The sequence below is a fragment of the Passer montanus genome, unplaced genomic scaffold, assembly GCF_014805655.1.
Source record: "Passer montanus isolate IOZ18808 unplaced genomic scaffold, ASM1480565v1 scaffold22, whole genome shotgun sequence".
Lineage (NCBI taxonomy): Eukaryota > Metazoa > Chordata > Aves > Passeriformes > Passeridae > Passer > Passer montanus.
Genome location: NW_024366815.1, coordinates 10686362 through 10698597, shown reverse-complemented (window position 1 = coordinate 10698597; position 12236 = coordinate 10686362). Strand labels below are relative to the sequence as shown.

The 12236-nt window shown below is 40.9% G+C and overlaps 1 protein-coding gene across 2 annotated transcripts in view; it reads right to left on the bottom strand.

Annotated features, from left to right (window-relative positions):
* RNF180 (ring finger protein 180) overlaps positions 1–364 on the bottom strand; it is an 89926-nt gene extending 89562 nt beyond the window's left edge. The window contains exon 1 of one of the 2 annotated variants that reach the window (XM_039709928.1): positions 59–364. The gene's annotated coding sequence lies outside the window, so the exon portion shown is untranslated. The remainder of the gene's footprint in view (positions 1–58) is intronic. The other variant, XM_039709929.1, reaches the window with a different exon arrangement.
* Between the last annotated feature and the right edge of the window lie 11872 nt (positions 365–12236).

The window sequence follows — 12236 nt, the reverse complement described above, 5'->3', positions numbered from 1 at the left end:
GCCTCGGCCCCACGGGCGGCTGCGGCGCGTCCCGCCGCCCCGGCCCCGCTCAGCTCACCGGGCCGCGCCGTACGAGGCTGCGAGGAGGAGGCGACGGCACTGGAGCGACCGGGCGGGCGGGGAAGGGGCTGCGCAGCAGCAGCAGCTGCTCCCGCGAACGGGAAGAGACGCGAGACAAACGGCGGCGGAAAGCGCTCCGCCGGCGCGGCCCCTGCCCTCGGGCGGCACACGGCGGCAGCCCGGGCCGCCCAGGCGGCTGCTGCGGCCGGCAGGGGACCCTCGGCGGCGGTGGGACCAGCCCTACCGTCGCGGAATGAGGGCAATGCCCGCGGCAGCCTGCGCCTCGCCGAGCCCTGAGGCTGGCACGTCCTCTCGCCTCCTGACTGGCAGAGATGGAGCGGGGTGGGGTCAGCGCCGGCGGCTCGCTGTGACCAGGGAGGAGAGGCGGAGAGAATTAAGGTTAAGGGAATGAACGATAACTTTTCAATGGGCACTGGGAAAGAAACTGCGTTCCCTCAGGCCCGAGGAATCAACCCAAACACAGAGATCGTAATCTCATAGAGGCAGGCCAGGGAAATGACAGGGACCGGCGAGCGCCCCGGCCGTCACCTGCTAGGTTGGGTGTCCTTAAGCAGCTGTCCTAATGTAGAGCAGGAGAAAGGAGGAAGCATTAAATGAATGTCATTGCGGTGACACTGTGGCTTGACCGGGAGCCGGTACGTGCTCGTAGCTGACAGTCTGCTGATGATGCCAATGACAATCTTCAAACACGAGAATGGAACAATATTAAAGCAATATGAGAACAAGGAAGGCTGGAAGATTGCTGAGGAAAATTAAATTAGAGTCTGTTCACTTCTTTGCCTGTGGAGGTGATTTGGAAAACTGAAACTTTCATTTCCTATAGGTATATATATAATTTCTGTGATGCAATCCCTGCAAGTCAAGACAAGATTATATTATCAGGTAGATGTTTTCGATAATGTAGGACACAATCAGATCTGGACTGTCATGGAGACCAAAGTGCACTGCAAAGGTTACAAAGTGCACAAAGATTACAACGTGAGATGTTGTGGTAATTGCAACTTTTTCTTTCTTAGGGTAGACCCAGTAAAGAACACCACAAGTAGGATGCTCCCAATAATTAAATTCTGTTTGACTCTGCCATGTGCAGTACAGTAACTATATGTAGAAGAAACAGACTATTATTTTCAAATAATTTTTAGTGTGCTACAGTATGCTCAAATTTAGACTGAAATGGCTATTAGAAAAAGCAATATTTATCAGTCATAAAGAATTGCAGCTTATAAGGCAAGTTTTAGTAAACTTAATTGATAAAGCGATAGAGCAACACATGAAATAGCTGAACAGAAGAAATAAAATACAGATTAAAATAGTGAGTTCAAGACACTTCAGGACTCAACTTCTGACATAAAATAATGTAGAAAATATTAGGAGAGAGATATTTTAATTTTTTCGTCTCATTTGCTTCAGTTTAAGTAGGTAGTAGGGTTGGACTACTTGAATTTAATGGAATCCTACAGATAAGAAGAAATAGTCATGAAGGTGGCTCTGGGATGAAGAGATGAAAGGGACCATATGGCTTGCATCACAACAACAGCAAATGGAATGAGGAAGAATGAAACTTTTCTGCTGGCTACAAGACTATATCCAGAGCCAATCATCTGTACTGTGTGGTTAACTGTATTGATTATCTTATAGAAAATGTTTGTCTATCACAGGGCAGCTGGACTGTGGAATGCTAGAGAGCATGAATTGTGCTGTGGCTTTAGGACTCATGACAGGCAGTAGTTAATTCCAAGGCAGGCTATATATGAAATGCCTTTTGCTGGGATTGCCCTTTAAGTCTATGGTGGGAGTTCAAGGATCAGTGCCAAACTAACACAGTAAGTCAGAAACCACAGAGTGTCTTTGCTGTTCTGGGGCACTGCTTGTGTCTTGGGAAGACTGCATTGAAGGCCTGAGCAGTGGGTCATTGTGCACTGAAGCACCCTGCAGGGCTGTAGCAACTGGTGCACACACAGTGGCACATTCTGTTTTCATGTCCATGACAATGGAGGGTGTATCCAGCTCACAGGTACTCTATGAGAACCTCTAACAAGTGGTGATGTATTCCAATAATCACACCAGGAACATGTCAATTCCATTCCAGTTGTGTTGATAGAACTGCCTAGGGGGAGGGAATGACCTAATTGTCATTCCTGTAGAGTTTCTTTCTTTACCAAAATACTTCTTCATTACAAGAAGTTACATTTTCTGCAGCTATTCCGTAGTGCACTAGTGGCTACACAAAGCATCAACCCAGACTGTAATCCCTGGTTCTGCAACCCATTAGGCTGCTCCATTATGTGGGATCATCTCCAAGACCTGCATATCTATTATTTGGTCACATGTTCTGGAAAATGGCCAGAGAGGGAGCATTAGGAGAAAAGAAATGAAGAAATAGAAATAGTTGGGTGGAACTTTTGGGACTTGATACTGAGCACAGAAGGAAGATCTTCTTTGCCATTACCTGCTGGGTTTTTTTGTTTGTTTTTGGTTTGGGGTTTTTTTGTTTGTTTGTTTGTTTTGGGGTTTTTTTTGTGTGTGTTTGTTTTGTTTTTGCTTTTGTTTTGTTTGGGGTTTTGTTTGTTTTTTTGTTGTTGTTGTTGGTCTGGTTTGGTTTGGTTTTTTATCCCCCACCTCCCCTCCCCTCTTTTTCTTTTCTCTACTAAGCAGCTTGCATGTTTGAACAGCATTGTTTTAGGAGAAGCCCAATGAGCAACCCTCATTGAAGGCCTCTTTCATCCTTCATTATTGGATTAACTATTGGATAAATTTTGTTAACACTAGGCACTACAATAGACATCAAGCATAACATTTTTACTGTATGGAGATAGTATTTTTGTGTAGCTTCATTATTGGACTAACTATTGGATAAATTTTGTTAACACTAGGCATTACAATAGACATCAAGCATAACATTTTTTACTGTATGGAGATAGTATTTTTTTGTAATTTTATCCTATTGAGAGTACAGCCTGACTTTCACTTCAGCACTGTTGAAAAGCTTTTCCTATTACAAGGTAAATTGTAAGAAAATTACATTGCATAGTCTTTTACTTGAACATAATGGTTTATATTGATTTGTATTTATATTTGATTTGTAAATCTTGTCATGCTCCTATAATAAATGTAAAGTCTATACATAATGTCCATCAATTAACAAAATATTTGCTTTGCTTTGCTTTTACTTCCTTTTGAAAAATAATCAAATCCATCTAAAATTGTGATAATAGGCTGGATTATAGCAAGGGAAAACATTTTTCAAGTCACATAGAACTAGATCTAATAAAGTAATTCTTAACATAGTTTTTTTAATTTGTGCTTGCTTATTCCCTGGAATGGAACCCAGAGCTATTAAAAATGTAGGGATCCTTTCTGTGCTTCACAATCCTGGTGGTCAAGGAATCCTGCTATCTTGAGAGAGGACAAAGAAAACATAAAAACCCATATACTGTAAATATAGTAAGTCACTATATATAAAGTGAACTTTATTGCTTATTGGGTGTTGATAGTTCATAGAAGGGAAACTGCTTATACAGAAAAGACGTTTATCCCACATTTCCTTTAACCTGAGGGAACATACTGGTTATCCATCTGAAAGTAAAAGCACTGTTTTGTTTTGTTTTTTTTTTTCTCCATGGTGGCATGGTTTCAAAGAATTTGTGTTCTGTGGGAATATACAGGATATAGAAAAACATCTATGCCAAAAGAATTGTGCAGCTTACATCAGAAAGGGAATGTCTGGGATCTTCAAGGAAGAACTTGAGTTCTTTATGTTTTCCACTAAACAGACATAAAATTGCACTAACAACCCTTTGAAGGGGGTTTTGTACTATGTGATATTTAGTTTGTGTAAATAATACCATTAAGCCAATCATTGTAAATTTTCACTGGGGCTTTTGATTAAGTTGGTTCAGTTTAGTTTTTAGTAAAGAAAAACTAAAGTATGTTTTCAACTTAAGTGCTTGACTTGTAAGGTGAACTTGCATAAGCTAAAGAAATTCAGCCAATCTGAACTGCTTAGAAATTTGGGGAAGATACCTGAAATTGAAGTTGAATTTCTTTAAAAACCCAAGAATTTATATCCCAGCAAGGATAATACATTCAGAAATAATATTAGAATGAAATGGATTGTTACTTGAAGCAGTATTTTCAGCAGACTTTCAACAAATAGAAAAGAACAGAAAGTAATCAAAAAATACTGATTAGCAAATGACATCTTTTTTGGGAATGTGGAATAGCAACTAACTGAAGCTGGATTAGAACTTGCAAAGGATATAACTTTATAACCTTGGCTGTCACAGAATTGGAAAATGAATGAGATTCAAGTAAATAATATATAAGTTTCTGCACTTTGAGATTGCTGGCAAGAATTTATGCTATCAGGTGGTGACTCATCAATTGGAAGAAATAAAGAGGTTGAGTAATAGAGTATATTAATTGATCACAGGATGCCCATGCATTGACTGTGTGATGTGGCTCTGAAAAAACTAATTCTGCCCTGGACTGTGGATGTATTTCCAGTACATGCAGGTGAATATCAATGCTCTGATAATTCATAATTGGAAATAACATGGATAGTGATAATAATAATTTTTTTAAGTTAATTTGGGCTACAACAGGCACAAAGAAAAATAATAAGGTGATAAAAAATGGACAGAACCTGCCTTATGGGAAAACAGAAATGGCTTTGCTTCCTCAGTTCAGCAAAAGAAATGCTGTGAAAAGTTTTTCTTGATAGGTCATCACTGAGGAAATAAAATATTATTGCAGCCTTGTATAACTTAGGAAATCCATACCAAAAAAACCCCAAAAAACCAAACACCCACCCAAAATTAATTGACCAATAAGAGATTTAGTGGTTGAAAAGTTGTAGTTGTGCTAGCAGGGAGATAAATGGAAAATCTTCCTAAGAAAAATATTGGAGAAAAAAACACCAAATAAGTTTTCCAAAGTTGGTGGTGGCACTTCTTTATTTTACACTTTTTGTGAAAAGAAGATTATCCTTGGTAATTTGTTACCTCATGACTCTGTCTCTGTTCTTAGTCCTGATTTCCTTTCCCATGAGGGGCACTGCCTTGTTAGTGCTCAGTATGTATATAAAGATAATATTTCCTAAGTAGTGTAAAAGTATCTTCCCTTCAGAGGGATATAAAGGAATTCAGTTTTTTTTCTATGTTGCTGTCATTCAAACATTCTGAAGAGCTCTGCACAGTAATTTCCATTTGGCGAAGTTTAATCTTTCATAACACTGCAGCATCATCCTCTGTTTTACCATTGTCTAAATTACGTCTTGCTAAATATATTTTTATTGCAGTATTATATGAAGCAGTTTGAAATGCATTTTTTTCCACTAGAATTTTCCATTTAACTTTTCAATAGGAATGGGTAGAAAAGATTGAAAATTTCCTTCAGTCATTAATCCTAATACCTACATGTACCAGGCTTGTTCTTAGGCTGAGATATAAAGAAATTAACTATAGAATGGTTTGAATTGAAAAAAGCCTAAGAGATCATCTGGTTCTGAACTGTCCTGCCATGGGCAGGGACATCTCCCATGAGCCCAAGTAGCTCGCCATCCATCCTGGCCTCAAACACTCAATTAACTATAGAATGGTTTGAATTGAAAAAAGCCTAAGAGATCATCTGGTTCTGAACTGTCCTGCCATGGGCAGGGACATCTCCCAATGAGCCCAAGTAGCTCAAAGCCCCATCCATCCTGGCCTCAAACACTGCCAAGGGTGGGGCATCCACAAAGTGTCTGGGAAACCTGTCCCTATGTCTGACAAAATTCACTGTGAAGAATATCTGCCTAACACCTAATCTAAACCTGCCCTCTTTCAGTTTAAAACTGTTACCCTTGTCTGATTGCTACTTGTTCTTGTAAAACGTCCCTCTCCAGCCTCTCTTGTAGGCTGCCCACTTTAGGCACTGTAAGATGCTATGAAGTCTCTCTGGAGAGAGACTGAGACTTCTTCAGCCTGAACAGCCCCAACTCTCTCAGCCTTTCTTTATAGCTGAGGTACTCCAGAAGTCCAATCATCTTGGGTCTGAACTCATTCCAACAGAATATATTTCCTGTGCTGTGACCCCAGAGCTGCTGCAGCCCTGCAGGTGGGGTCTCAGCAGAGCAGAGCAGAGGGGCAGAATCCCCTCCCTGCCCTGCTGCCCACCCTGCTCTGGATGCAGCCCAGGACACATGTGGCTTTGTGAGCTGTGAGTACTCATGGCTGGGTTTTTTCCAGCTTCTTGCCTGGTTACTATCCTGTTAAACTGAAAATTGCTTTGAGTTTAGCTTTTAAGTAATGTTTGTCTTTTAAGTATGCCTAATGTCTTTAACCTTATTCCTTACCAATATTAAATAAATAGTAAATAGAGAAAATTATTAATCTGGCTGACTGCTGAAGAAAAAAATGTGACCTGTTTTTGATTTTAGAAGACACTCCAGCTTAAAGAATCACATTAGCCTTGAGAACAGATCAAAATATTAATTTCATATGACCTGTTTGAGTGGATATATACTGTGAACAAAGTATTTTTTGTAGAAATAATGATTTCCACATATTTTAATGTTGTATTAAATTTTTTTATTTAATTTTAATGATATTCTGAACTCTATTCTGTGAACATGCTGGAACTTAGCAGATAAAAATCTTGGTACCTAATAAATCAAAGAGCCATCAATTAATCTCTAAATTACTCTGGAATTAGCTTGCTGATGTCTGTATTCCAATTTCAGTTATGTAATTATGAAAAACTTACTTGTCTTGCACTCAGAAGACAATATCCTCATTCAGATACCAATTTTAGTTGAGGACACGAAAAATTTTGAAATAATTTCTAGCTTTGCTTTTTTGAAAATTATTTCTGTTTCAGTTTCTGAATTGAAAATTGTGGTCTAACAAATCCTATGTTGCACTTGCTATTTGCAGTTTGATGGCACAACAAAATCAAAATGGAGATCTTTGAAGCTTTCTAACATGAGACAGTGTTCAAATACTCTTTTGTTGTAGTTGAAGGAACCTCCTACACTCATCCCTGACTATGCATATTATTTTCATTATTACTGAGAAATTATACCTAGGAATTCTCCTGACAGATCTCATAGAGATCCAAAATTCTTATAATAAAGTTATCTAAAATGTGTAATAATATGATGCTACAGTAAATAGTGTTTTCACTTTAGTTATTTATCTCTTACCAGATCCTACATAAATTGTTTCCTCACTGCTTTTGCTATGGAAGTCCTTCTCCAATTCTTGAATGTAAGCTCTGGTTTATCCCAACAAACAGGCCTCTTAAAGTAACCATTTCAATAGCAAAAACTAAGTACTGATGGGCTGAAAAAAAGCTCTCTGCTTTACCTATGCTTCTTGCAGAGTCATTGCAGAATGAGATTCCTCAAAACGTTCTCTGTTCCAGCACTGAGAAGGATGGTTCCAAAGCATCCATCCAAGAGCAGCCAGCCATGAAGCCATGACTCTGAATTCCAGGTGAGCACAAACTCACACTGCAGTTGATTTTATTCCCTTTGACATGATTTAGGCACACTCTCACTTCAGGCTTAAGCCATAGGACAAATGCTTAAAGAAAAAGCTATGTCCCCACAGTCTCTGAGCAAGACGTTAGGCTTAAATATTTAAAAAATGTTGTCGTTTATATTATGGGCATTATAAACTGCAGACAATTTAGGGGCTGCTTAGGAGCTGGTATTCTGAGTCTCTTTTTCAATTTTAAACAAGGCTTGATTGAGATACCCACACATATGTCTTCAGTGGTACTTAAAATTCTCTCTTGTTTTTGATGTTGACAGATATGACATGGTCCTCTAAAACAGCACTTAGAAGCCAGGTTTTGTACCTGAGGGCATCTCATATGACTCTAAGAGTTTATTTACTGGCAGGTGAATATTCCATTGAAGTGTATCTGAGATGCCTAAAAAGTGACTGTTCTTATTTGCCTAAGTATTTCAGATTTTAAGGACAACTGGGAAAACAAAATTAGAGAATGCCTTTTTTGGGCATCAGTTTCCAAATCTGTAAAATCTGCAAATCTCTGAAAGTATGATATGGATTTCTGCTGAATCCAGGGCATTTTCCGTGTAAACTATGCCTTTGTTTTTGAGCTTCCCAAAAGGAATTATTAGGTCCCATGGATGGAGCTTGGAGATGTCTATAGAGAGTGCTTGGGAAGTGCTTGGGTCATGGGGAATTAGATAAGTATCCTTCCCGAGGGGCCTAGGCTTTTCTTCCTCCCCTCTGTGAAGCAGTGAATTAGGATGGTCTTTGCCATTCTGCAAGTGCATGCACTTGCATGCACTCCTTCCCGAGGGGCCTAGGCTTTTCTTCCTCCCCTCTGTGAAGCAGTGAATTAAGATGGTCTTTGCCATTCTGCAGTGCATGACTGCTGTTGTGGTGCTGGCCAAGGGGAGCAGCTCCTTGTCCTCAGGTTTCTCTGGCTTGTTGCGAGAGGCAAACATGGTTGTGGAAACCGACTGGAGCTGCCCATCTGCTCAATAGAATCTTGCTCAATAGGATCTTGCTTATGTTACTCCCTGGTTCACCAGTCCTGCGTGGGATCCAGTGTGTGGTGGACAATGAGGAAAACAGAGCTTCCCCCTTTTCAGGCAGTCTGTAAACAGTAACATTTACTCAATTGAGTCAATTTTTGGAGATGGCTCAACAGCACCCTCAGATCCATCAGCTGTCAGCCACCAGGATCACCAGGTGCTGTGGGGCAAGAGCCCCGGACTTACATGGGTGTCTTTCAGCCTGATGTCTAGCAGGCGTTTTCTAGAACTGCTCAGAGATCCTTGCAGCCCTGCTGCCCTGGCTAAAACAGTTGCTCTATGGGGCCACTGGTGGACATGGCTTTAGCTATGTAAATGGCAAAAGAGTAAATCTGTGGCGCTGGGTGAGGAGACCTTGGTTTGGGAGTTGCAGCCCTTTCTACAAAACCAGACAGTCATTTTTGTGTGTCAGCTCATCAACATTGCTGGAGGCAAGTGTCCCACAAAAAGGAAGGTCAGTGGCCCTCAGAACACCTCCAGGAGGTCACACCTCTGGCAACACTAGGACAGTAAAACCAGGGGCAGGTCAGTTCTGGAAAATGTGCTGGCCCCGAAGAGGATTTGAAGGCACTTGTAAAAGAATATAAAACCATGAAAACTTCAGGAAAAGCCTTGGCCTCCCAATGAAATAGTGCAGCTGATATTGCTATGCCCTCTTGTGAAGTCTTTTCCTCTTTTTCTGGGTGCTGTCCACACCTTTCCCCTCATGTCTCTGCAGCAGCCTGAAATTGATCGGGCCTATCTGGTGGGATGGGGTACAGCCATGTACTCCTTTGCCAGGACAGGCAGGCCTTCAGGTCCAACCTATGCCTCATTGCTCATGATCCCAGACCTGGCCTTCTCCATGCCTCACTCTGTGATGACATCTTGAAGCTCTTCTCCAGCCTTTGCTGTTCACTACAATCTTGATATGGTTGCACTCAATTCTTCCTTCTGCACAGAAGCAAAACTTTGTGCTGGTCTTTGTGCAGAGCTGTCACTGTACTCTGATGAGGTGAGCAGGACTACAGCAGAAGCACTATGGCTGCCTGGTCACCAGGAAAAGTGTTATGGCAGCTCAGCCTGGTGGCAGCCCATCTCCAGGCTGGCCAGACCACATCCTGCAGAGCATGCCTGAGCAGTCTGTCTGTGAGCTCTTGAGCAGACTGCAGAGCCTATATCTTGCTGCTGGCAGTGGCTGTGCCTGATCCTGTGTTATGGGGCTCGAGGGTGAGAGTGCAGGATTTCCCTTTCCACCGCAGGAATGTGGAAGGCAGGCAGGGTGGGGCTCAGATCCTGGAAAGAGTAGAGACATGATCCCATTTAGTTTCATCTCCTGGGCAGAGGATGGGAATGACTTAAACCAAGCTGTTCCTCAGGGATGCTCTGGAATTTCCAAAGGTGCTCTTCACTGTAAACATCTTCCCAGCATAATCTGGGTGTGTTGCAAGCAGTCTGGGGAAATTTGTGTGGAACTCTGCTGTGGAAGTGCTTTGTGGTGTGTGAAAAGAGAGCTTTTCTAGCCAGGAACCTGGCAAGAGCTTCTGAACATATGGGGACTCACAGCATCTGCAACCAGTCTGTACTGTCTTCCCATCTCCCCAGTCTTTGCAAGTGTTTGTGTGGCCTTTTATGGGGAGAGACCTGCTGTTTCCATCTTGTTTTTCAAAACCAATGTTTGCATTCAGAAATGCTTGGGAGCTTGCTCTGACCTGATGACGGAAAAACCACGCAGTTCACAAAAGCCTAGGTACTTGATCTGTACCATCCTGGGTCTGTCCCTTATGTCAGTCCCCAAAAGCCAAGTGTCTTCCCTGTCTGCCTTCTCATCAGAAGTGAGAACACAGGGACATTGTCCTCCTCACTGTTGCATCATTTCTGAAAGAAGGTGTCAAAAATCCACCTTTAGATCAGTAATGTAGGAAGACTTGCTGTTTTGAAATATAGGTTGTATATGACCAGGTATGTCCATTAGGACCAATAGGAACTCTTTCCTGGGTTTCTTATACCCAGAGAAAATTCCAGCAATTACAGAGATCATATAGGACTTCTAATGCAGTTTAGTATCACAGGTAATTTCCCTCTTTTGTGTACATATTAAAAACATGCCCATTAATTTTATCATGAAACATATTAAGCTGAGACAATGAACTTTGCTTAGTGTCAAAATTTTTAACAAGGCACAGAAAAAATATCTGTTACTAATAGTGAGGGGAAAATCTGCAGATAAAAGTCATTCCAGGGAAGATAATGAAAATGTTCTTCTATAAGACAACAGTTGTCTGCAGTTAAGTTTTATTTCCATCTGCTTTCACTCCCCTGACTGCTGCTTGCTTTGCCAAATCCAGACTTAAAATAGACTAGGGAACCTGAAGTTAAGCTGCCTCCTTAGTCCAGTAGAGTTGGCTGTATGCATCATACATTTCTTACTGTGATAAATATGCTCTCCTGTCATGTCTCAGGACACAGATACTGCTGAATGAGCCCAAAATACATAGTAGTTAATCACAACATTTTATACACAAGACTTTGCAAATATAAGAAAATTATCAGGATTTATAGTGAGCGGATAGGTGATGAGTATTTGACACATATCAGAAGAATCTTAAAATATAAAGGACAGGAAAGGTATAGCAGACTGAACTTCAAGAAACTTTTTCCTGTCTTTCCTCATATGTTTGAAACTTGGCTTAATTATCATAATTACCATAAAATAAATAGATTAATTAATTGAAAGGATAAAAAAATAGAAAAGAAGGAAAAGGCAAAGGAAAATGAGAAGAAGGAAATGAAGGAAAAATGAAAACTAAAATGATTCATAAAATCTGTTTATCTGGTAGCATGTTCTAACATCTTGGCATATAAAATATTTTGTATGTGTTTTATAGATTAAAAAAAATGGTTGAACTTTGAAATATAGGAACTGCTCCAAAAAAATTAACTTTGGCACAAAACAAAAATCCAGACACTAGCATCCCTAACTAATTACTGTATTTCTCAAGTTTTAATAACAGAGACATGCTCCTTATTAAAAAAAAAAAGTGTTGACTTTCAAATCTATATTTTCTACTGGGAAAAAACTCCGGCTTTCTATGATAGAGTGACTCAGAAGAGAAGAGAAGAGCGACAGATGTCATTTATCCGGGCTTCTGTAAAGCCTTTGGCAGGGTACCCCACAACATCCTTCTCTCCAAGCTGGGTCTCATGGATGAACAGTGGCTGAGGAGTTGGCTGGATGGTTGCATTCACAAGGTGGGGGTCAGGGGTTCACTGTCTGTACAGAGATCAGTAGTGACTGGTGTCCCCTAGGTGTCCATACTGGGACCAGGACAGAGAGACTAAGTGCACCCTCAGCAAGTTTGCAGATGACACCAAGCTGAGTGGTGTGACTGACACACCTGAATGACGGAAAGTCAGAGGGGCAAGGACAAGATTGGGAAGTGAGTCCACAAGAACATATGATTCTATGAGTCTGTTATGTAAGACTCTATGATTTTGTTATGTTAGATTCTATGAGTCTGTTGTGTTAGACACATAAAATGCCCCCAGAAATATGAGTTCACAAATACCCACTACAAATAATAGGTGGAAAACTGAGTCTGTTCACAGAATCACAAAGTTGCAG